Here is a 27,092-nt window from a genome sequence, read left to right as displayed (position 1 = left end):
AAAATATAAATGGTTGTATTTCTGTTTTTTTTTTTCGTTTCATGCAAAAAAAGCCTTAGTTCAATATTTCAAAAGTCATTTTTTAAAAAACCTTTATTTTTTTCGAGACGATTTATACATTATTATGATTAAAAGCACAATAATTACAATATACCTTTGGATTTTGAGGTCATCCATTTCATGCATCTTTCAACTATTTAGTTCTTTTGCTCTCCTGTAAAATTAGGAATATGTGACTCGTGATTGTGACTATTGTGATATTGTATAGTTTCATTTAAACTGTTAATGGTGTTATCCCGTGTATTAAATAAATAAACAAATAAAAATAAATTATGTTTTTATAAAATTTTTAAGTAATTTGTAGATTTCCGTTTTATTTTTAATTTTATTCCGTAATGCAAAATAAAGCAATTTTTTATTTGTTTTAAATTTCTACTTAGCTCTGGCACATTCCTTTTGTAAGGATTCAAATCACTAAAAGGAAATTAAATAATAGTTAGAATAGATTGGATGGAAATTTGTCGAAGTAGTATTCTAGTTTAGATTAAATTACATTGTCGTCAAGCTTTTACTTGTGAAAATTACTCAAGTGCTTTAAAATTATGAAATATTATGAATGATTTATATTGTAAGTAAATTATATACAGTTTAAAAAAGTGTTAGCAGTAAAATTTATAGCTTCATTCCTTCTGAAATAATTAATAAAAATAAATAAAAAGCATTTTTAACATACGATAGCACATTTAACACGATTTTTAAAAGGTGTTGAATATTTTTGTTATCAACAACGTTAAAAACGTCTTAATAAAACCAATTTACCACAATTTAAAAACATTCAAATTTTATTCTTATAATAAGAACATTTTGAACTATATAGACCACCCAATGGAGAATTACTTATGTTATCTTTGGGTTTGTCGAACTAGGTCTGAATTGTTCTTTTCGGTGTTTATATGGGAAATTATTATACATTGTGTCAATTTTAAAACTTACAATAGGCTATATCTCACGAACAAAAGCTAATATCGAAAAATGCTTGAAACCGTTTCTCGAATAGTAAGGGGGAACTAAAATGACATGAAAGAGAACTCACCCCCATCAACTCAAAAGGCCCCACCCACCACAACCAAAACAGTTTAAATTGCAAACCCCTAATTGTAATACATCATTAAAAAGACTATAAAAGTGCTACCCAATGGTATAAATAATAATTATACAGGATGAAGCAATAATTAATTGTGAAACTTTTGCTTAAATGGAAAATTTAATGAGGTTTTTGTTCAACTACAAATTTGTTAAAAATATCAATTAAGTAAATGTTTAAAGTGGGTTCCGTTGTTTTGTAAAGAATAATATAGCCTATTTTCAAAATTTGCACGAACTTTGGCAAATGTTGTTTTAGTAAAAGCGCGACATGCTTACGTAATTCTGTCTCGCAATTCCCCAAGAGCCGCAGGTCCAGTTTTATAAACAACTGACCTAAGGTAACCCCATAGAAAAAAGTCAGGTGGTGGTAAGTCTGGTAATCTCGGTGGCCACTCAATAGGACCTCTCTTTCAAATCCATTTGTTTGGATAACTAGTATCCAGCCAGTGCCTAACTGGAGCTGCATACAGACGAGGTGCTTCATCTTGTTGGAAGTGCACAAATATTCGTCTAGAGCTAGGTTGCCTTTATCGTTCCTTTGGTTATCTAATTCATGGATAATTAAAGGTTTGGTGGTGTTTTTTAGCATATAGAGATAAATGTCGCCACTTAAATTATCTGGTATAAACAAGGGGCCAATTATAGCATCACCTAATATTCCTGCCCAAACATTAAGTTTTTCAGGATATCGAGTGTGACCTTCCCTGTAGGGATGGCGGTTTTTGACAAAACACCGGTTTTCGGTTATATCGGTTTTTTTTTGCTTACGGTTTAACCTGGCGGTTATAACCGGCCAAAAAAAACGGTTTTCGGTTTTTTAATCCAATAGGTTACAAAGTTACATTTATAATGAACTTTAGTTTGCGGTACTTCATTCGACTCGATATTATTATGATCAAAATTAGAAGGTACTATCGAAAGAACATCAATATCAATATAAAGAAAACACAATTTTTAATAAAACCATTTTATTCTATTAATTATTATAATTATTTATTATTTTATTATTATATATTTATTGATTATTATTAAATATAATATAGCGTAAAATTAATATATACATATTGCAATAATATACAATAAAAGTATAATATAAGTAGAATGAAGTAATATTTTAAGTAAAAAAGTATAGGTAAGAAGGTTAGAAATAGGTTTTATTATATAAAATGGATTTAGCATTGTGTTGGCCAGTATTTTTCATGAAGCCTATTGAAAAAAACTCGTTCATATATATGTTGATCGGTTAAGCGGCTTCTCTCATCTGAAACAATTCAATTCATTCAATGATGACACCAGTCTCTGTGATGCCATCGAACTTCCGACCAACGACATGTATTTTTTAGCTATAAAAGCCAAGCCTGGCATACAGGTTCTGTTCTGCTCCCAGAATGAAAACGGGTCACTTAATCTCGGCAGCAAAGGCTGCTGCAGATATAGAGTCAGTTCATTTGAAAAAGAACTTTGAATCCGTGTGTCCTGAAAACTTGAACTGGAATCACTGTTCACCAAGTCCAGATTGTGTGAAGACCACAGAGGGTTTGATTTTAAACTCACTTCGGCTTCTTCATTCTGGAAGGAGCAGGAAGAAGAAAGTTTTCCGATTTCGGTAAGGTACAGTATTGCCCAAAATAAACAGTACTGAAACTGAAACATAGATATCTCTTTGTGCGCGCTGTCATTTTCAAATTAACTAATATAGACCTGTCAAATAATCCTTAAACAATTAATTATTAAGGCCTAATTGTTAAAAATGGTGTTAAGTACAGAGGAGAAAGTGAATTATGGTTTAGTTTGAAATAATTACTTAAGAATAATAATTATGATTGGGATCCAAAATAATACCTAACCTAATCCTAATCACCGTAAAAACCTAATAACCGGTTTTTACTTTAAAAATAAAAACCGGTTATAACCGGGACAAAAAAACAACCGATAAAACCGGTTATTGCGATGTAAAAAAAATGGTTTTCGGTTAAAACCGGTAGGTTTTTCCCATCCCTACTTCTCTGAATCGATGCGGGTTCGCATCACTCCAGTACCGACAGTTTTGTTTATTTACATTACCATTCAGCATAAAAGTACATTTATCAGTGAAACAAATATTTTTAACATTCTCGGTTCAACACAAATTCTTTCAGTCATGAGTTCACAAAACTCAATTCGTCGGTCTAAATCATCGCCTAGTTTTTGAAGAATTTGTGTTTTGTACGGGTGAAACTTATGTAATTTCAACACCTTTCTAACCGACTCATATGAAAGTCCTGTCATTGCAGATACTTGATGTGTTGATGCAGTAGGCTCTATTGTAAAATTTCTAAGGACCTCAATTTCGGATTCTTCATTCAGTAATCTTGGGGCATCCCTTTTTTTATTTTGCACTGATCCCGTTTTTCTAAACTTTTCAACTAAATCGCGGACGTACACGTGACTAACATTTTTGTAAGGGTTCCTTTCATGAAATATTTGAGCTGTTTGAAAATAACACTAGTTCTGGAAGGCAAATATAAAAATGATCTCCACGCGTTTAGGTATACTGTAAACCATCGTGACAACTACAGCTGAATCACAGTACCGATCGTAAAAATGATGAAAACTAATGACATTTAAAATTCTCAAATCAACCAAAAATTATTGTATCTGACAAAACCCAAAAAACAAATGTTTTCAACTTGTTTTGCAAAATCGGCAAATTAAGTTTTTATTTAACAAAAAAATATCCGACGGGCACATAGTCCGGTAGATAGCATTACAAATACAAAAGTCATAGTAAGCCGGCTGATATTAACACCCTGTATAATTATTAAACAATAATTATACTATGTCATCAACAGAATCAATAAAAACCTCATTAAATTTTCCATTTAAGCCAATGTTTTACAATTATTGCTTCGCCCTGTATAATTATTCTTTATACCATTGGATAGCATTTTTCATAGTATTTTCAATGATATTGTATCACAAGTAGGAGTTTGCAATTTAAACTTTTTTGGTTGTGGTGGTTGGGGCCTAGGGAGATAATGGGGGTGAGTTCTTTTTCATGTCATTTTAGTTCCCCCTTACTATCCTAGAAACGTTTTCAAGCATTTTTCGATATCAGCTTTTTTTTATTTAAACAAATATACCCGCATCAACCACTAACTGTTATTAGCGGGGGACATAAACAAACAGTAAGATACATTATGTTACATAAAAAAAATATTTTTTTTACAATCTGGTATGTAGTTTAGTAATTTTAAGATATCTTATTAAAGACTGTAAATTTGACGTTAGTACACTTTTTAAATTGTCACTAAGGGCGCACGTGATTCTTTCGTTTTGGTACACTGGACACTCGACAATTATATGTTTTACTGACAACTGAGTGTTGCACTTGGTACACATCGGAGCAGCCCCCTGGTTGAAGATATGCTTGTGGGTAAGGAAAGTATGTCCTATTCGGAGTCAGTTCATGATGACTTGGTCTTTTCTATTACTTGGTAAGATGAGTTTGGTTCCTACTTGACTTAGACATTCCTTGATTTTGTTGGCAGTGTGATTGCAAGTAGTTTGCCACGCTCTGTACATGTAGGCTTTGATATTTAATTTGTGATCGGTCCAAAGTATTTGATTTAGGATAGCAATACTTTGGTCGGTTGTTGCATTGCTTGCAAAAGAGTCCATTTCCTCATTACCACTTATTCCCATATGGGAAGGTACCCAGATGAAAAAAAAAATTTTTGTTGAGTCTGTAGATAAGATAGCTCTTCTTTGATCTTAAGAAGTATGGCGTGAGTTGTATATAATAGCTGTTTTATTCCAAGTAATGCGTTCATTATTTAAATCGGTGATGATAACAAATTTGCTTTCATTGATAGAATCACATTTTTTCATGGCCTGGTGAATTGTCGTAAGTTCTCCGGTATATAATAATATACAATAATTTATTGGAATTCGTATGGTAGACTTGACGTTTTCGTAGATGTGGGCTGCAGCATGTCTTTCATCACATTTAGAAGCTTCAGCGAAGATTTGATGGGTTGTTGGGTATTTGGATATTACATTTTTATAAGCTTGCTGTATAAGGAAAGGATGTGTGGAATGTTTCAGGAGTTCTTTTAGAGACGTGTCTATTTTTGGAGGTTTGATCTTCTAAGGAGGAAAATTTAGATGAATTGAATAGTAAGACTGAATTGTTCTAAATTAAGACCAATACGTTTTATTCGCTCAGGAAATGGTGTTTTTTTTTATTGCAATGTTTCTGTAAAGATCGGACGAGATATTTGTTATGCAAAGTATTGTTGAGTAGGTTATCTTGCTGTTGTTTGCTGAAATTCTGGCAACATAATTTAGTGATTTAGTGAATTTAGGGAGTTACCTTCGTTGGTTTAAGGGCAGTTCATGATATCAGCTTTTGGTCATGTGATATAACCCATTGTAAGTTTTAAAATTGACACATTATGAGAATTATAAGATATAATGAGAATTAAACACAACTATTGCAAGTTTGGAAATACTCCTACAGTTATTTCTAATTACTTTCATTTTCAGAAAAAAAATATTAATATTCTAACTAAATGACTGAATTATTTAAATAATTAATTACTGCTACTTTTTGAACAGTCACCTTCCTATTTTTGGACATATCGGTGACGACTAGTTTTTTAATTCTTTTTTCTTTTCGTCAAGACACTTGTTTATATAAAACTTATTGAGATCGCCGGTTTAATATTTAAAATTAATAAAAAATTGAAATAACAAGAAAAAAAGTATTGGAATCATATTTCTCAACCTGCATTCTTTTTATTCTGTTGGTAGAGCGACCCCATTTTTCTGTATTTACATTCTTTTAACGATAACTTACTTTTAAGTAGTTTTTTCATACATTTTGGAATCATATTTCTGACCCCGTATTCTGTTTATTCTGTTGGTAAAGCCTTCCCATTTTTCTGTATATACATTCTATTCTCTTTACCCTTTTAATTTTGGTTTGATTTTTGTTGTCAGTTTCAGCTTCATTGGCAAATTGGTCACTTTCATCAGTGTCATCGGTAGACACTACATATTCAGATCCAATATCTTTAAATTGTTCCGTTTCTTCAGAATTTATAATTATAGCATCATCTCTGAGCAAACTCCAAGCTAAAGATTTTAAATTACGGTTTTTTTCCGCGTAATTATAATTATTATTATTAAGTGATGCCTGATTATCTTGTACACTAACAATATAACCTCACTTTTTTATCACAAACAAAATATCTTATTTAAACTTAAAATATTGTAATATAAATATAAAACAGTTACCCCTCTTGGTAATCTGCACTGCACTGTCTGTTTTTATTAAGCTTAGGATATATTTTCCTCTTAAATTCGTTATGCAAATTATGTAATAAGGATAGTTATTATTTTCTCGATAACACAACACCAAAATTAACAACCACTTGTTACAAAATAGTTCTGAAAGTCCCACAAAATTAAACTGCAGAACCTCGCAAGTCGAACTTAAGAGGTTTCTGCTAACGGTTCGTTTTACGAGGTTTTTTTAGATGACGCTAGTACCATTAAATATTGATTTGCAAGCTTTCGTATTTTAAAAGATATGTAAAAATATAAACTAACAAAGTATAAAAGTTATAATGAACCAAAAATCGACTTACGAGGTTTTGCAGTTAAACCGTCGATATGGTGTTCCCAATTTAAGTTTCTTGGTTTTTAATTTACATTGCAACATCTAGTTCATGGAGAATTTTCGTAGAATTCTCTCTCCAATGACTTAAAAGTTAGTTTAGTTTTGTTTATATTATTTTATCATTATTACTGTTACCGTACTTATTTAAGTTAATTGCCATACAATGATTATATCAGTTAACAATTTTCATGAATAAAGTAGTATTTTTAATAATTATTATTATTGGTTTAAAACATATACTTTGGACAGCTTGTTAAATTAACCAACAATTTTTTATGTGAATTCGATTGTAAAAGTAAAGACTATCCAGCATTACCAATTTTCCAGACGATTAAGTATAGTTCAACCTTGACGATAATGTGCACTTTTTGTCCGATACGATAATGTCCGTATGCTTTTAAATTTATTGAAATGGGAATAAGATTTATAGCTTATCGTTTTAAAGCAATTTGTTCTTTTTCTTCCAGCTTTACAATTTTATTTTTCAAAGAAGCTTTCACATATAAAATATGATGAAACGAATGATTCGTTTTATATAAAGGACTCGTGTTTTCTATCAGGACGTATGGTATATTTCTTAATATTTACGGCTCAGTTTTACATAACGGGGCAATTGCTTCCGAAACTGGAAAATGCATAAAAAACTAATGCAAAAGACCCCGGCACTTTTCTTATAGCCCGATCAATGAATACAAAATTTTGCCAAAACCAAAAAAAATACATTAAGGATGAAAATTTGGTTATTTTTAAAAGTTTATTCTATATTATCGATTTGACCTCATTTTATGGTCTTCTTCTTCTTAGCCTTCTGTCTCATACCTAGACATAGGCCTCTCCCAACTCCTTACATCGGTCTCTATCCTGAGCAACATATTTCCAATTTGTTCCGGCTATTCTTTTAATGTCATCAACCCATCTCATCTGTGGTCTTTCTCTTGGGCGTTTACTTTCGTAAGGTCTCCAATGTTGTATTGTAGTATTCCAACGTTGGTCTTTTTGTCTAGCAGTGTGGCCCGCGAAGCTCCATTTAAGTTTGGCAATTTTTGTTGCTGTCCTCGACTTTTGTTTTAGATCTTACCCAGTCGTTCCTCTTTTTATCTGACAGTCGTAAACCTAACATTGCTCTTTCCATTGTTCTTTCTGTTGTGGTTAGTTTATTTATGTTTGCCTTGGTTAGGGCCTAGGTTTGACATCCATATGTCATGATAGGAAGGATCCGTTGGTTGAACACTTTGCTCCTCAAGTATTGGTGTGTCTTGTGGTTCTTAAGTATCCAACAAAGTTTTCCAAATCCTGCCCATGCTAGTCTTGGTCTTCTAGTAATTTCCGCACTTTGGTTCTCTTTGTCAAGTCTCAGGATTTGGCCTAGGTAGATATATTCCTGGATTTGTTCTATCTCACTGCCATTTATAGTTATACGTCTGGGGTCATCTGTTTGTCATTATTTTTGTTTTTTTTTTCATATTCATTTTTAGGCCGACGTATTGGAAGCTGGCTGCTAGTTCCCCCATCATAATTTGCAGTTCCTTAAATGTGCTCGCTATAATCACTATGTCGTCAGCGAATCTGAGGTGGTTTAATTTGTTGCCATTAACTTTGATGCCATAGGTTGACCAATTCTAGTTTTAAAGACGTCTTCTGGGGCTAAGTTGAAAAGCTTTGGCGATATTACGTCTCCTTGTCTCACTCTTCTCTTAATGGGGATGGGATTTGTATTTTCATCTAGCTGTACTATTATAGTTGCATTTTCATATATATTATGTATTAGTTGCCTATATCTCGAATCTATTCTACAATTATTAATAGCTTGTTCTATGGCCCACATCTCGATACTATCAAACGCCTTTTCATAGTCGACGAAGGCAAGAAATACGGGTAGTTGGTATTCATTTGCCTTCTCTATCAATGTTCTCATTGTCAGCAGATGGTCTGATGTACTATATCCTTTGCGGAAGCCAGCTTGTTCAACCGGTTGGTAATTGTCCATTTTGTTGGTTAACTGGTTGTTAATAATTCGCATAAATAGTTTGTATACTTGACTGAGCAACGATATAGGTCTATAATCCTGTAGATCACATTTGTCCCCTTTTTTGTGTAAGAGTATTACTAGACTCTCGTTCCAGTCTTTAGGGATCTTGCTATTATGGAGACATATAATAAATAGCTCTGTTAGTACAGGGGTTGTTAATGTCTTGCTTGTTTTCAAGAGCTCGGCAATTATACCGTCGTGTCCTGGAGCTTTATTATTTTTTAGCTCTTTTTAAGCTCTTTCTATTTCGAATCTGTTTATATTTGGTAGTACTTCTGATCCCACGATTTTTATTTTTCTTTTGACGTTCTCCTTTGTTGTTTCGTTAGGCTGGACTTGCGAGCTGTACAAGGACGTGTAGAAGTCTTCGACAATATTTTTGTTATTTTATATTTGTCCTTATTTTCCTTATTGTTGGCGTCGTTAATTTTGATGATCTTTTGAACTCCCAGTGTGGGTCTTAGACATTTTAAGCCTCTGTTGTTTTCATTGACTCGCTCTATTAAGTTCTCGTTCCATTTTTGTATACCGCGTTTTAGTTCTTTTCTAATTGTTTTATTAAGTTCTCTGTATTCTTGAGTATAGCGTTTGTTTTGCGCTAGTAGTTGTCTTCTTTCCGTCATTAGCTGTTTAGTTTCATTGCTTATTTTGTCTTCTTCAGTTCCTGTTTTCTTTGCGACAGGTAGTCCTGGTGCGAGAAGGTTTTTATTTATGTTTTTATTAATCTCGTCAATTTGATCTTGATTATGTGAAGGATCAGATTCGAACTTATCCGCTAAGACCTCTTGGAATTGCTCTTCATTTTTTCTTAGTTTAAAGGCATCTATCCTCGTTTTTTTTTAAATCCTTTTCCTCTCTTCTTTCATATTAATATTTATTTTTGCTCTAACTATACGATGGTCACTACCCGTTGTTACGTTGTTTATTGTTGTGACGTCTTCAAATATTCCTTTGTTGTTTGAGAGAAAATAGTCTATTTCATTTTTGGTAGTTCCGTTAGGTGCGACCCATGTAAACTTTCTGTTAGGTTTCTTTTTGTAGAAGGTATTCATAACGTACATATTTTCTTGTTCCAGGAATTCCATGAGTTTTTCTCCTCTTGTGTTTCTTGTGCCAAATCCAAAATTTCCAATCTTGCTTTCAGAGTCTTCAATCTTACTTCCAATTTTAGCATTAAAGTCTCCCATTATTATTATTTTGGATTCTTTGTTGTTGTCTATAGCTTTTTTAAAGTCTTCGTAAAAAGAATTTATTTCCTCATCGGTTGCTTTTTTAGTTGGAGCATAAACTTGCACGATCTTTTAGTTTTTGGACTTAGTTTTAAGACCATGTATGTAACCCTGTCTGATATGCTGTCAATTATTTGAATTTGAGATTTTCTCTTCTTGTTGATTAAGAAACCTACTCCACCGTATGTGTACTCTTCATTGCCTTTACAATAGAGTTTGTTGCCTGAATGTAAGTCCACATATCCGTCCAAATTTCAATGGACTAATTATTGTTTTGTATTTTGAGAACAATTTTCGTGGAAACCGAAATGTTAAAAATAAACTCATTTTTAACTTAAATTGTAGCTTATTCTCGCTTCTTCTTCTTTTTCCTTCTTGTATGTATACTTTAAAGCCTGTTTCTTTTTTAATATTCGCCTCCTAATACTGCTGTTCCACTCCTGTTTCCGTTTTTTCACCCATCAATTTATGTCTTCTATATTGCATGCTCTTCTTATGTTTTCGCTTCTCTCCCTATCCAACAGATTTTTTTCTAATATTCGTCGGAGTATTTTCATCTCTGTTGTTTCTAGTAGTCGTCTCGTTTTCGATGTTTCAGGTCTTGTCTCCGCCGTGTATGTTAATGTAGGACTAATTACTGCTTTACAGATTCTTGTTTTTGTGTCTTGTCTTAGGTATTTGTTCTTCCAAATTTTGTCATTAAGAGATCCCTCCCCTTTATTTGCTTTTAAGCTTTGTTGTCGTACTTCTTCTTCAACATCTCCGTAGCTAGTTATATCTATTCTCAGATATCTAAACCTTGCTTCCCAATGCTTTATTATTTTCCCAATAATTTCGATTTTACGTCGTAGTGGGTATTTAGATCTTGTCATATATTTGACTTTTTCTGCTGATATTATCATATTCTATTGGCTGTTGTATTGAAGATGTGTGTTAATCTTTGGAGTTCGTCTTGTCTCGGCGATTAATGCGGCGTCGTCTGCATAACATAATATTTGGATTTCTTTGTTCCCCATTCTGTAGCCATAACCTTTACGTGCTTGTATTCTTTCTTCCATTATTATATTAAAGATAAGTAGGCTTAACGAGTCACCCTGCTTGACTCCGCTTTGTACTGGTATACACTGTGTTAGTTTTTGATTTACCTTTGCCTGTATTCGATTATGGAAGTAGATGTTTTCGATGGTTTGTATAATATTGATTGATGTGTTTCTTTTATACAGTAGGTGTAAGACGTCTTCGACTTGGATGCGATCGAAAGCCTTTGTCAGGTCTATGAAACATAGATATGCTGGTTTATTGTATTCGATGGCTTTTTCTGTGATTTGTATTAGTACAAATACGGAGTCTACGCAGGATCTTCCGGATCTGAATCTTTATTGTTCATCTGATAAAGTTGTTAGTTTATTGATTTTGTTGGTTAGGACTTTTGTGGTGAGGTTAAGTGCGGTATTTATTAGATTTATACCTTTATAATTTTTGGGATCCTCTTTATCTCCTTTCTTGAACATTGATATCATTATGCTGTTTCTCCACGTGTCTGGTATCTTGCAGTGCAATATAAGTTTTTGTATAAGTTTTGTCATCTCTAGGGTTATACTTTCTTCTCCGTGTTTTAGAAGCTCGTTGGTTATTCCATCTGGTCCTGGTGACTTTCTATTTTTGAGTACGTTTATGGCTACTTCTACTTCCTGAAAACTGATTTCTATTTCTATATTGTGTTGATTATTATTTTTCTTTGCTTTAAACAGTTCCGTCAGGTATCTTTCACATTCGTTTGCTGGTATGTATGAAGGTACATTTCTCTTTTATTTCTTTTTTGAACAATAATGTATTGTTGTTGTTTATTTTGTTTGGTATGACTTTACGTTTTCCTAGAGCTTCTGTTGCTGCTTCTTCAATGTTGTTTTTAATTTTCTCTCAGCTCGCGTTTATATCTTCGATGTCGTCTATTTGTTTCAGCTGTATCTTCTGTGCTAGCCTCCTTTAGTACATTCCTCTTGTAGAGTCGTTCCACAGTGTTTATACATTGAATTTTTCTTTGGTGATTTCCTGTAAAAAATGTTTTGGTGTTATTTTCATTCTTATCTTTGCTAGTACTAGTTTGTGTTCACTCCCTGCGTCCGTTGAGTTTAAAGTTCGGAAATCAAGAATTAGCTTTGGGTAAATTTTTCTATTAGTGACTATAAAATCAATCATAGATTTATGCACCCTGAAGTTTTAAAATGTATATTTATACTGGAGCTTATGGACGAAAAATGTATTATTGATTCTCAGTTCGTTAAAAGCAGAGAGATTAGCCATGGGTTTTCCATTTCCGTTGACATGGTTTTCATTAAACCTTTCTTTTTCATGTTTTACTGCTGGAACTATTTCATTTTCGATTCGTGCATTAAAGTCTTCATCTTTTTCTTCTAATGGCGCCACAACCCTTTGTGAGTTTTGGCCTGCTTAACAATGTTCTTTCGTTCTGAGCTTTCGTATACTTTCCTTCGCCACTGCCTGATGTTCATGGTTTTAAGATGCTTCTCTACATCGTTTATCCATCTTTTACGGGGCCTTCTTCTTATTCTGTTTCCTTGGGGCTTCCATTTCTGGACCAAGCCAGTTTAGTCTTTGTGACTTAACAAATCTTACAATATCTGCGCTCTGCATTAGTTCATCCAGCTCGTGGTTCATTTTAATTCTTCACGAACCATCGCTGCATTGGGTTGGTCCAAATATCGTCCTTAGTATTTTGCGCTCAAATATTCGCAGTTGATTTTCATCAGTGGTTGTGAGGGTCCAGGTTTCACATCCATATGTGACCACTGGTCTAATTACTGTTTTGTAGATTCTAAGCTTAGAATCACGATTCAGTAACTTACTTTTCATTAAGTCTTTGTATGCATAAAAGCACTTATTACCGCTAAGAATCCGTACTTGTATTTCTTGACTGATGTTGTTGTCATTTATTATTGAGCCTAGGTAGGAAAAAGTGGAGGCATATTTGTAGGTATGGTTGTCTACCTTCAGATTCTCATGTTCATTCAATTTTGTACACTCCATATATTTTGTTTTGCTTTCATTTATATATAGACCAAACGTAGCAGCTTCTCGTTTCAGTTCTATAACTTTTTCGCTTAATACCCTTTTGTTGCGGCTTATTATAGCAACATCAGTCGCATATGCGTATGTTTGCATCTATTCTCACCATAGCTTGGGAACCCTCTAGAGTCATTCGTATAAGTTTAACCAACTTATTGGGTATCCCTAACATAGTTAGTTACTTTAACATCTTTTGTCGATCTACTCCATCAAACGCCTGTTTGAAATCGATATACAAGTTGTAAATAGATATATTATATTCAACACATTTTTAATGTATACCTCTTAACATGTATTTGGTCCATAGTTGACCTCTTTGGTCTGAAACCACATTGGTATTCACCTATAATCTTCTCCGAAAACGATTCCAGGCGGCTGTATATAATTCCTGATAATATCTTGTAGACGACATTTTAAAGACGACATGCACGACGTGCATTAAAGTCACCCATAAGAATTAAGGCTATTCTTGCTAAAAATAGCAAATTTACTTAAAAATGACACAACAAAATAGTTTCAGAAAAAAATTATATTTTTAAGCATTTTTATATTTTCTACCGAAGGCTTGATTTCCTTTACGATTATCTCTTGAATTATTTCTATTCCATTTGTTTAAATTGTTACTGTCAGGTAGTTATGTGTTGTTACTTTTTCAAGTTTAAAGTTATTGCTTAAAAGGTGCCCCCTTTTTTTTCTTATTTTCTCTGTTTGTTTCGTTTACGGACATTTGGTTTTTAAAATTATTCATAAATTAGAGTTGTTAATAACCTACGTTTTCTACTTTCAGATTTTCTGCAGTTTCAAGTTTGCGGTGAGGTAAGTTCCTAATTCACGAATCAATTTTTAATATCTGTCTGTCGGAGGTAAACTACACTATGTCATAAAATGTACTTTTGAGAAAAGGCGGTTTATAGTATGCCGTACCTCGAAAATAATAATTATTATTAAGCCTTTTTTAATTATCAACACTAAATTGCCATTTAAAAGATATATAGAATAATTACCTACTTTTGTATGTATTACTGCAGTTCAAACTTAATTTAGGAAGGGGTGAATTTTTTTTAATAAATTTAGTGTTGTTTACCTCTAATAGTTTACATAAGTTCATGACATAATGTTATAGCTCCTGATCCTATTGTAATATGTTATGGTAATTAAACATCTTTTGAAGTGTTTCCGCTTTTGAAATAAAGATTTATTTTATTAATCACTCATTCCACATTCTGGAAAATCGGAAACATGCTCTGCTTTAGGCAGAGACTTATAATAGGCATGACATTCACTGGATAAAAACGGTAATAATGACATTCAATCTTTGTATTTTGCTAAAGATATTGGTTTTTGTTGTGTTCAAATTATGGCAATACATTAAGAAAATGTAGCGTTTCTTCTTTTTAAGCTAAGTTGTTTAAATTCTTCGTCAAAAGCTGTTTTGTAATAGAGCTCTCCTACGTTTTCTTGGCGGACCTGGATGTGGACACATTCGGAAATCTTAAATTGTGTGTACACAAGCGGTATTTGTTCCTGTTTAAAATTTGCATGAATGCCTGTGGATTTTTTATACAGATCAGTGAATTTTTTAAGTAATTCCACATTATGAAATGATATCTTTGGTGAACAACGACGTATAAATTGTTGTCAATCCCAAGGGGTTTGGATAGTCATATTATTTGGTTTTTTTCGCTTTCTCTTAATTAGAGCATGTATTGTATCGGCCTTAGCATAATGTTCTTATTTTGCCATCAGCATTACCAATTCTGTCCATTTGAGAAGAACTGATGCTATCAAGTCACCACCGCTGCCAGCTTTTGATTTGTACCATATAATACAATGTGCTCTTCCGTCTGATGCTTCATGAATAGTGAAATCAAATGTCCATAATATCCGTTTGTAGAAATTTAATCCACATATCAACATCGGAGTAGGCAAACATTTTTGCAGATTTGCACTCAATACTTTAAGTTTATTATTATGTTTGGCAATATCCTTATCAGCATTTTTTAAATTATATCTTTGCTTTGCATCGGCTACATTTTTCAAAGCATTTCATTCTACAAAAACACACAGCTTTCATTTCTCTTACAGAAATAGTCTTTCCTTTTTTGGACACATATGCTTCTTCAGTGCCTTTCATTGCTTGTTATCGAAACCATTGCAATGTTCCGTGCAAAACTGTTGTAACTCTGTTACATTAGAATTACAACAGTTTTGTACGGAACTTATGTACAAAAACGCAAAATAGTTAAACTGTTGTTGTTGTAATATTTAGCCGGTTAAGCATTTGAAAGTTACTAAAGTTTTGTAGGGGATAGATATGCAAGTTCACAATCGAATTCCATGATTTCTTCATTTTCATAAAATTTTGAGTTACTGCAGTCTTTGACACAAGATTTAAGAAAAATTAACAATTAATTATGATTTTGCATGCTTTTCAGCCTATATTACATTAACCAAAAACAGAAATTTAAATAAAATAATACTAATGCTAAAAAAATTAGGAATTTCAAAGTTACAACACTTTTGCCCGGAGAAAATTGTTAATCACTACACATTTAGTATTAGAATTTTAAAGTTACAACACTTTTGCACGGAGAAAATTGTAAAAAGTGTAGACACATTTTCTGTTAGTTGTTGTCCTCTTCTCGTATATCATCTTGGGCCAAAATTTTTTTATAAAAACTATGGTGGGCTTCTGGTATCATACCCGAATCGCATAAGTATACCAAATCTTTCTTTTTGGCCATTTGAAGTTTTGCCTGTTCTTTGTAGGCAGGTTTAAGTAGAACTTCTCGTATATTATGTGTAGTCCGTGATGATTTTTTTAGATAGTTCCATAGTTCGCCATCATAGTTGTAATTAAAAAAAATTGTGTGCGGACTATCTTTTCTGCATTGCAGAATTTTTATATCTGTCCACTTCACATTTTCTTTATTTTGATCAATTTTATAGTTGTTCTCTAACAGAAAGGAAACATGTTTAAAATCAATGAAGTCCTTTGTTTTCATTTCTTAAACTATATAGGATGAACCACTTTTTTTGCTGCATTTCATTACAATTCTATCAGTTTCTATCTCTGCACATGTTTCTGATAGCCATAATTCCTTCGCTTTGTAATGACAAAATCATAACAAGGTAGAAAAATTATTTGTAAAACTTTCAATATTTTTATTTAAATTCAAAACAAAAGGACTATAATAAAAATATGCAAATCAGGCTACCTTGAGTACAGTGATTAACAAAAGGATTAAAATTCACTACCTTAGTGAAAGTTGGGAATTACGGGGGGACAATATGATAAGACTCGCACCCGAAAGGTTACATGAAGATTTAATACAATTTGGGATTTAATTTTTATAGAACAAGTTTTCTGAGAATAGATTTTTTAACCTGTCAGTATTGTTAATACACAAGTTTTAAGATAACTGTTTTTCCTTTCATAATAAAAAATACTTTTTGGCTGTGAATAATAAGTCTTAATTTATGTGTTTTTAATCCAATCTAATATATAAATGGTCAAATATAAATGGTGCGATATGACATCGCACACATTTTATGGAAAATATATATTGTGACGCAAAGGACATAAAACTTACATGAATAGATTGGTCTCGTAAAAATCTTTGTTTATTGTCTCGGCCGTTAAAGGGATTACGTAGACATGCTGTATATTAAAATTAAACAACACAGATATATATATTAAAATAACAAATATCTTACTTTTTTCGTGCCTTTCATTGCTTGTTATCGAAACCATTGCAATGTTCCGTGCAAAACTGTTGTAACTCTGTTACATTCTAATTACAACAGTTTTGCACAGAACTTATGTACAAAAACGCAAAATAGTTAAACTGTTGTTGTTGTAATATTTAGCCGGTTAAGCATTTGAAAGTTACTAAAGTTTTACAGGGGATAGATATGCATGTTTACAATTGAATTCCATGATTACTTCGTTTTCATAAAATTTTGAGTTACTGCAGTCTTGCACTGAGTGTGCGATATATATATTATAATATATATATATATATATATATATATATATATATATATATATATATATATATATATATATATATATATATATATATATATATGTAATGAAATTATAATTTCATCATTCAAATATTGCCGCGCTCTTCCGAGCACATTAGCTGCTGGAATATAAACATAGCCACTTCTGTCATCTTAATATTTAAAAACTTGTCAGATTTTATTTGTAGTTAGGAATGTTAAACATTGATAGTTAGTGACATTGAATGTCGTTTCTTACAGGTTAAATTTTGTGTAAATAATGTAAATAGAACATGTTTTAATAAATCTTTAATTTCAGAAATTCAGTTGTGTTACTAATTATCAAAAGGAACGTTATAAAACGACATTTTTGGCCATGGAAAAATTGAGATTTCAGTTTAAAATGAGATCATTGAGACTCCAAATGGTCGTATCTTGATATCCCAGACGAATTTAAGCAGGTAAATAAACATATATACATATCTAGATCCAGTACATTTACAAAAGTAAAAAACTCATTGAAAAAAAGAGGTCAAAAACGAAATGTATTTATCCCAATAGATGATGAAATAAGAAAGATTTATTTGGATGAAGGTCAAAATTTACAATTTGGTGATTAGTATTTAGAAGACAAACTACAATCAGCTGCTGTTAGCCATGAATATTTAACAAACATTCAAAATGTGAGGAAGGTAACAGAAAAGTTTTTAATTGAAAAATTCTCCATTAAAATGCCAAATGTTAGACAATGGATGGAAGGATTTGAAAAAGAATGTGAAAGGTTTGAAATTTTAAATGGTGAAGACAAAATAGAAAGTTTAAGACATCTAGTTAAAAAACAATGTTTGGAGAGGATGGTAGTATGTTAATTAAATATACAGTGAAATCAGATTGGAAAACTTGGAAAACAAACTTTTGTGATACTTATAATCAAAACGAGTCGGTCCCAAATAAAATATGCTTTTACATTCAAATATCAAGCTGGTTCTTTATTAGAATATACCACAGAAAAATTAATTTTAAGAAATTATAAAGTTAATTGACTATAACACACTAATAAACCTGATTGTGTTAGGTTTATCAAAAAACGTCATAAACAGACTTGATAAAGATTCACTGACTTCAACTACTCACCTCTTTAGTACATTGGACAAGAATGAACACTTAGCAAATAAAGAAAGTAAAAAAGTAGTCTTACATTATAAAAGAAATGTTGAAGAAAAACAAATTAGAAACAAACAAAGATTGGACAGAGAGCAAAAGCATAAATCTATCATCTGTGAAAAACTTAAAAAAGGAACACACTATCACCTTGAGTCAACTTGTTGGTTTAAACCAAAGGATAATCAAACTAATAAGGATGATCAAGTTAAACTTATCAATAATTCATAGTTAGAATGTGAACTACAAAATGATAATCCAAAAAACTATTAATACTACCATTAATAAAAATAAAATTAGTGTTAATTAAAAATATTGAGCTTTTTTGAGTATATGACTCAGGTTCAAACGTTTCATTAATAAATTCAAAGTTATTAAAAATAAATACCAATAATTCAATTTATCCTAACAACACTTATTTAAAAACTATTAGTGGCATTAAAAAAAACCAGTGGTATGGTAAAATTACATGTAAAAATGTTTGATATAGAAAAAGAGACGGACGTATTTGTGATTGAAAAAGATAATTTTGATTACGATTTTTGAATTGGTTGAGACTGTAAAAAAAAAAATTCTATTTGTGTCAAAATGAAAACTTGCAAATAAGTCAATAAGTACTATTCAGAAGGATGTTACTACGGAAATTGAAACAAATTTTCGAAAAATTGTGACATTTATAAGAAAATAAGAGACAATAATCAACAAATAAAATTTGATTCTAAGAAAACAAATGAAATTAATAGTTCAAATGAAATAAGAACTAAATATTTAATAAATTTTAAAAAACACTTGAAAGAGACAAATTTTAAAATTCACGTAGACCATTTAGATTGTGATTAACAATCAATAGTAAATTAATTATAATGTGAAAACAAATCTGTCTTTGCCAAAGACAAATATGATGTAGGGACAGCAAATGATTATGAAGCACACATTGATTTATTAGAAGAGAAATATTGCAGCAAAAGGCCATATCGAACCACAGTTGATGATAAAAAGGAAATTGAGAAACAAATTTCATTGCTACTAGACAAGAATCTAATAGAAATCTTACAGTGCTTTTGCAGCCCCAGTTACATTAACTTATAAAAGAGATGAAAATACAAAGTCAAGATTATGCATTGAATCGAAGTGTAAACACGCTATCAGTTATAGCAATTAGTGATAATTGAATTTTTAATTTTACCAAGTTTAAAATAATTATTCATAATTCATAATTTTTATCTACTTATAGTTAATTTTCCTAATCAAATAAGTATGTAGTGATAAGTAGTAGTGAGTGCAGTCTCTTTGCATCTTTAAAACTAAAGTAAGATGCACAATTATTATTTTATTTTGAAGTAAATAAACAATCTACTTAAAGTAAGAAATAAAAACAAAGACAGGTTTCTTATTAATTAGTTTTCGTGCCTCTTATCAGTCTGATTTGCTTCAAGGCAGGTCCGGCCTGAGGGGGTACAAATAGTTATTTGGAAATAATGGAACTTCAAAATAATGCTGCAATTATTACTGTCAACAATACTAACAATCAACAACAAAGTTACTCAAGAGCTCTTACCCAACCGAAATTCCCTTTAAAAAATCAAGCTATAGTTTTCAACTCCCTTAATGGAATAAAACTAGAAGAATATCTTATATCCATCGGAACGAAAATTAGTCCGAAAAATATACTTTTCTCGTCTAGGATATCTAACAATAGAATATGTGCGCTTGCGCTTGCGAAAGCCGTTCTGATGATGCCTATTGGGCTGAAATACGTATAAACGGATGCGCAAGCTCCCTATACGTGAAATAAAATCTTAACTGTCTTTTCCTTGTTAATAGAATATGTGTTTATCTATCCAGTGTGGCAAAGGTCGATGAATTCATGAACACTGACAATGGAATAATTACAGTAAATTCAGAACAAATTCAAACTCGCAGATTCATTACTCCAAGCCAACGCTTATTATTATCTAATGTGTGTCCATCTATTCCACATGATTGTATAGAACAAGAACTCCGAGAACAAGGCTATAACTTAGTATCTCCTTTAAATTTTCTCAGAATTGGGACAACCAACCCTGAGTATAAACACATTCTTAGTTTTCGTCGTTACATCTATATATCACCTCCCAACAATACGGTCCCAGACTCGATTTTATTATCTCATGATAACATATCATATCGTATTTTTTTGTCTCATGAAAGCCAGCTGTGTTCAAAGTGTAATCAAACAGGTCATTTCTCAAACAATTGCTTAACTGCAGTAAGTCAAGAGCCTACAAACAATACCAACATCCCTACCTCACCAAATGAAATCCCTATCATGACAACTGTACAAGTAAATGAAAAATCTTCACCTTCCCAACCTCTAACCCATAACATAGCACCAAATACACAAAATAATAATAACGATATAGATAAACAACCAACCACAGACATATCTACGCCTTCCCCAAAAATAAAGGAATCAGAAAATGTACAACAAACAGGTTCCAAACGCAGTATTACAGACGTAATAACACCTCCTCCGTCCTCACAAACTGAAGTTACATTTTTAGTACCAACTACGCAGAGAAAGAAGAAATCCAAAACTGATACTGAAGAAGAATCATGCTTGCCCAAAACACATGAACCAAAATATAATGAAATACTGCCGTTACTGGAACCAACTAGGAAAATATTCGAAGAAGAATCGCTTAAACTCAGTTTTGATGAAATCGTCGATTTCTTTGTAAATGTTAAAGGAAACACAGATCCGCTAAGCTTAGTTAAAACATATACCGAGAATGTTCATGATTTTTTGAACCTATTAGCTAAAATTCATCCTTATTACAAAGACCGAAGTATGAAAAACAGAAGCACGAGAATAAGACGTAAGATTATGAAGCAACTAAAAATGGACCCGATAGCAATGAAGATATATCTAGAAGAAGAATCCGACACCTCTGTCGATTCAGCGTAAAGTACATAGTAAATAGAAGCAATGGCGTCCATAATACAATGGAACGTAAACGGTTTCTTCAGCCGTTACGAAATGCTAAAGCATATTATCTCTGAAATCAACCCAATGATACTTTGTTTACAAGAAACCAACTTTAAGGATTCTAGCCATGCATTCAAGTTTCAAAAATACTCAAACTTTTTCAAACACAGACAAAACGCTGATATAGCCAGTGGAGGGGTTGCTATTTACGTCGATAAACAATATGAAGCCCAGCAATTATAAATCAACACACATAGCTTTGAAGCAGTAGCGATTACAGTAAACATGGAACAAACAATCAATATTTGCAACATATATTTACCTCCTGATCAAATTATAGTCCAAGAAGATTTTGATAATCTACTGCAACAAATCCCCAGCCCCCGCATTATTTTAGGCGATTTTAATTCACACAATCCTATGTGGGGTTCAACAAAAACTAACGCTAGAGGCAAGATTGTGGAATTTTGTATGACCTCACAAAATCTTAATTTGTTAAACGATGGTAGACCCACCAGATTTAGCATTCAAACGGGTAGTCAGTCGGCCATCGACATATCTTTATGTGATCCAATGTTATCCCCAACACTAGAATGGGACGTTATCCCGTACCTATACGGAAGTGACCACTATCCCATTAAAATTACGTTTCCACAACAAAAAAATAACAATATTACCACAACCCCATCGAAATGGAATACAAAAAATGCAGACTGGGAGAACTTTACAAAATACATACAAAATGAAATAAACAACATAAAAGATATTACTCTTAATGACATAGATAAAGACCTAGATACCTTCATATCAATAATTAAAAAAGCAGCAGAAAATCATATTGGAAAAACAAAAACACTAAAATATCATAAACCTTTACCATGGTGGACCACAGAATGCAAAGAAGCCGTAAAAACGTATAAAAGAGCCTTCAATAGGTATAATCATCACAAAACTAGTGAAAATATGGTAGAATACAAAAAACGTCGAGCAGAAGCTAGATATATTCTCAAAAAATGCAGGAAAACATCATGGCAAAAATTCGTTGCAAGTATAAATAGTTCTACCCCAGCAAGTAAAGTGTGGCAAAATATAAGGAAAATATCTGGAAAAAAATGTTCAAATAAAATACCTTTCCTGGCAAAAGATAACAAAATTATAAGCGACCGAAAAGAAATTGCGGAGCTATTCGCCGGTGAATTTGAGTCAAATTCAAGTAACGATAACTATTCACCGGAATTTAAGCTCAAGAAACAAAGCATAGAAAAAACGAAGTTGGAATACTACTCTCAAGATGATAATATACTAAATGTGCCAATTACAATGCAAGAACTAAGGGATGCCCTAATGTCAACTAAAAACTCCGCTCCAGGTCCAGACGGCATACCATTAATTTTTTTGTTAAACCTACCAGAAAGTGGAATGTCTTGGCTGCTAAAATTATACAATTTTATATGGACAAATCAGGTCTTTCCATCTGTATGGTCGGACAGCATTATAATTCCTCTGCTCAAGCCCAACAAAGACAGAACAAAGGTAGACTCGTACCGTCCTATATCACTTACTAATGTATCCTGCAAAGTTCTAGAAAAAATTATAAACAAAAGACTATTGTGGTACTTAGAACAAGAAAAACATTTAATTCTACAGCAAAGTGGCTTCCGTCAAAATAGATCATGCGTAGATAATCTATTAGATTTAGAATCAGAGATACACGAGGGTTTTGCAACTAATCAAGAAACCATCGCAGTGTTTTTCGATATTACCAAGGCGTACGATACAGTTTGGAGGTTTAACATTATATCAAAATTACACAAATGGGGAATCAGGGGTAATATGCTAAGATTCATAGAAAACTTTCTTCAGTCAAGAGCTTTTTCTGTGCGCGCCGATAATTCCACTTCAACAAAAAGAATTCAGGAAAACGGAACACCTCAGGGATCAGTTATGAGCCCAACTCTCTTTCTTGTCGCTATCAACGATATACTGGATCATTGCTCCCCGCTAGTTAAGGGAAGACTATATGCCGATGATCTGGTTCTATTTGCAAAGGGCAAGAATATAAAAATGCTTCAAAAATACTTACAAGAATCCATTTACAAACTAGAGATATGGTCTACATCAGTAGGTGTACAATTCTCCACACTAAAAACAAGATGCATGATTTTCTCAAGAAGGCACCGGATGCAAAGAACTACACTAAAGCTGTGTGGCAAGCCGCTGGCATTCTCAGACAAAATTAATTTTCTCGGAATGGTATTCGACCAAAAACTAACATGGAAACATCATATTTCAGAAATAAAAAAGTCTTGCCAAAGTGGATTAAACGTAATGAAAACATTATCAAATAAAAAATGGGGAACCGACGAAACCACATTATTAAATATTTATAAGTCACTTGTTAGATCAAAAATAGATTATGGGGCTATTGTATATGACTCGGCTAAAAAACACGTTACCAATCAACTTGAAATCATTCAAAACACAGCACTTCGGATCGCCACAGGTGCATTTAGAACCACACCCGTTAAGAATCTCCAATGTCTTACAGGAGAACCACCTCTTACCCTACGAAGGAAGTATCTAAGCCTTTCGTATGCATCTTCAGTTGCCAGTAACAAATTCCACCCAGTGTTTCGAAATACATTTACGGACAGTAATTTGCCATTTGCCCTACAGTGATTGATCTGTCAACAAAGAACAAAGCATGCGAAGTCAATCCAAAATATCATATATTATAATATTATGACGTCACTGGTTAGCCAGCCAACAGGTGAAGATTAATACAACTTCCACAGTCCAAAGGTTCAAAACAACCTTTGGACTTGAACTTTGGTTTTGAACCTTTGGACTGTGGAAGTTGTATTAAACATCACCTGTTGGCTGGCTAACCAGTGACGTCATAATATTATAATATATGATATTTTTTATTGACTTCGCATGCTTTGTTCTTTGTTGACAGATCAATCACTGTAGGGTAAATGGTGATCTTAACCACCTTTTCCTTTCATTGTTTGGTTTTTTAACGACAAGTTGTCAACCAAATTTATCACATTCTTTGAATATACCGCCCTATTATATAGAGGTTGGTAGTTTGCCTTGCTGTTTGTGTCATTTTGACCTCAAGGTCACTTCTATTCACGTTGTGTGCGTGAGTGTTAAACCTGTAAATTCATTTACCGGCGAGATTCAGTAAGCTTAAGACTGGTAACTTCATTTTATCTTTATTACTATATTAATCTTAAATAACTTATAATGTTACCTAAAGTTAAAATTAAAATCTAATTTATTAAATAAATTGTTGGAAGTGCATTCTCATGATCTTTCTAGTTCCTTACACTTTAAAATAAACCTTAATGTTTGTTACTTAAGTTTTTATAATAACTTTTTTATATACATGTATGTTTATCACATGTTCTTTTGCTGTGCTAATTTTTGTTAAATTGCAAACTATACCAAGTTTCAAATTGTTTTATACAACGTTAACTCTGAATGTCCAGTTTCGTAAGCTTTTTCATATTTTTAACATCATTGACTGCTACATGTCTTTGTAAGGTAACACACTTTTATTGTAACTTCTCTATGGATGTTTGGTTTCACATTGTTCTTTTTAGATGAACTGATGATGCTTTCTGAGCAGAAAGCTAAACGTCTTCAATAAATAGATGAAGTAGCCACCTTCTTTGTCTTTTATTTCTACACTTTGACCAAAAAACCGACCACTCTTCGAGTGTACCTTAGTTTATTTTGGATTGACGGTCGTACTCCTTTTCTCGATATATATATATATATATATATATATATATATATATATATATATATATATATATATATATATATATATATATATATATATATATATAATCTATAAAATCTTACATAATATTTATTTTGATATATACTTTGATTGGTAAACAGATCGGTTCAGTCATCTATATTTTTTTACCTAGCCATGAACGTAAACGCGTAGGCAATACCTTAACCCTATTTTACATGTTTCAAATGTTTAGTTTCAATAAAATTTAATTGGTAAACGAATGGGTGAAACTTGATTATTATTTTTTTAATTAAGAATAGCTATAAAAATATTGCAATTATATTATTAATTGCAATATGCAATTAAATGTCATTATTGAAAAAGAAAAGTTATTAGCATATTTATAAAATACTACAAAGATAACGTTTTTTTGTAATTATCTCTTTTCATTGATTACTTTAATTTTGAAACTTATAAATTAAAGGACTTTTTATAATCTACAACTTTTATTGGAACGTTTTTTAATGTATAGGAAAGGTTTTATAGGCAAAAAATGATTTTTTCAATTTTTATGATTGTTTAAAAAAATCAAAACCAAATTAGCTGTAAATATTCAAGGATTTGTTATCAGTTATCCCTCATATAATATCTTTTAGATCCTTCAAAAACCTGTATAATATTTATAACATTACGTGAAATTGATGATTTTTTCGAATTGACTGGGGTAAGAAGTCTTGAATACGTGTTAGCAGATAATGTTTTTAATGTACCGTCTACGTAAACAGTTTATTCTAGGAAGTAATTACAAAAATATTCTCCATATATTTTAGACATAAATATTATCACGAGCGACTTTTACCGCCAATAAATTTTTAATGATTTGTACGTACCTTATTTAAATGTCATGAGACACACAACCTTTGATTTGTTAAGTGGTAGTATATTTTAACCTTACTTAAATATAACATAAAAACAAAAGTTATATTACATCAACATAAATAATAGATTAACTACCTTTTACTTTTACACAGTTCGCAGAAATTTTCAATAATTCTGTAAATACCTGTCGCGTTATTTGTAGAGGCTAGCAATAATGCACTTAAAATTTGCTTAAACATGCATGAAATGCACAATTAAACAGACTATATATCATAATCGTAATAAACACATAATAATTAGTGGTTGTAGGTATATGCACTTATTTATATATAATAAATTTTCACTTTGTGTAAAAAAAGTCGATTTACAAAAAGTGTGAAATCGAATTTAAAAGTTCTCCCCAAATTAACGATTAATTCAGATAGTTTTACATAATAAAGGGTGCAGGGAATAAAAGCGCAATGTCAACTTTTACAAAAATTGAGATTTTATTGCTATATGTTTGGAGTAGTATAAAGGCTCAAATCAATACCTTCCGTCAGGGTATATAAGCGTTAGGTCAGTAGAAAATCGCAAGTAAATATTTGGTAGTCGGAATAAAAATGCAAAGTCCTTGCGCTCTTAGCAATGAAAGCGCATTGCCACTTCGTGTGGCGCCTCTACGACTAAAACTTGCCTTTTCTTGAGCTGTTAGGTGCACTAAAGAATTCATCGCGCAATTTATTTAAGTCTATAATATCGTTAAATTATTGATTAAAAAAATATGTAAAGTTTTTGCAAGTGACTTTATAGACAGTAGTAGTAATGGTTTAGAGAACCCTAAACAAGAAAACACAAAAAACGGAAAAAAACTGGGCGGATGAATAAGGTTCGTAAAAGGCTACGACTACATAGTCACGCAACAGGGCCAGACTGTAAGTGCAAAAGATATCGTTGCTTTGAAATTGTATCACCTGACGCTAGACAGTCAATAATACGTAGTTTTAATTTACGAAGGTCAAGAAAATATTTGACTAACCCAGAAAAATTACATGATTTAACATATTTTTACAGAGTTCGATTTAAAAATGTCGACGAAGATACTACTGACGTACCTATCTGCGCTAAAGCTTTTCTGTCTATTCATTGAATCGGAAGAAAGAAGTTAGAGTTATTGCAGCGATCTT

General features: G+C 32.0%; 1 protein-coding gene across 1 annotated transcript in view; it reads left to right on the top strand.

Moving 5' to 3' along the window:
* Positions 1 to 27,092, top strand: part of LOC140447526 (orexin/Hypocretin receptor type 1-like) — a 1,044,614-nt gene that overhangs the window by 123,821 nt on the left and 893,701 nt on the right. The window contains exon 2 of the mRNA XM_072540227.1: positions 13,944 to 13,972. The gene's annotated coding sequence lies outside the window, so the exon portion shown is untranslated. The remainder of the gene's footprint in view (positions 1 to 13,943; positions 13,973 to 27,092) is intronic.

Source organism: Diabrotica undecimpunctata, chromosome 8 (assembly GCF_040954645.1).
Source record: "Diabrotica undecimpunctata isolate CICGRU chromosome 8, icDiaUnde3, whole genome shotgun sequence".
Taxonomy (NCBI): Eukaryota; Metazoa; Arthropoda; class Insecta; order Coleoptera; family Chrysomelidae; genus Diabrotica; species Diabrotica undecimpunctata.
The sequence above is the reverse complement of the archived record's forward strand: the minus strand, read 5'-3'. Positions and strand labels throughout refer to the sequence as shown.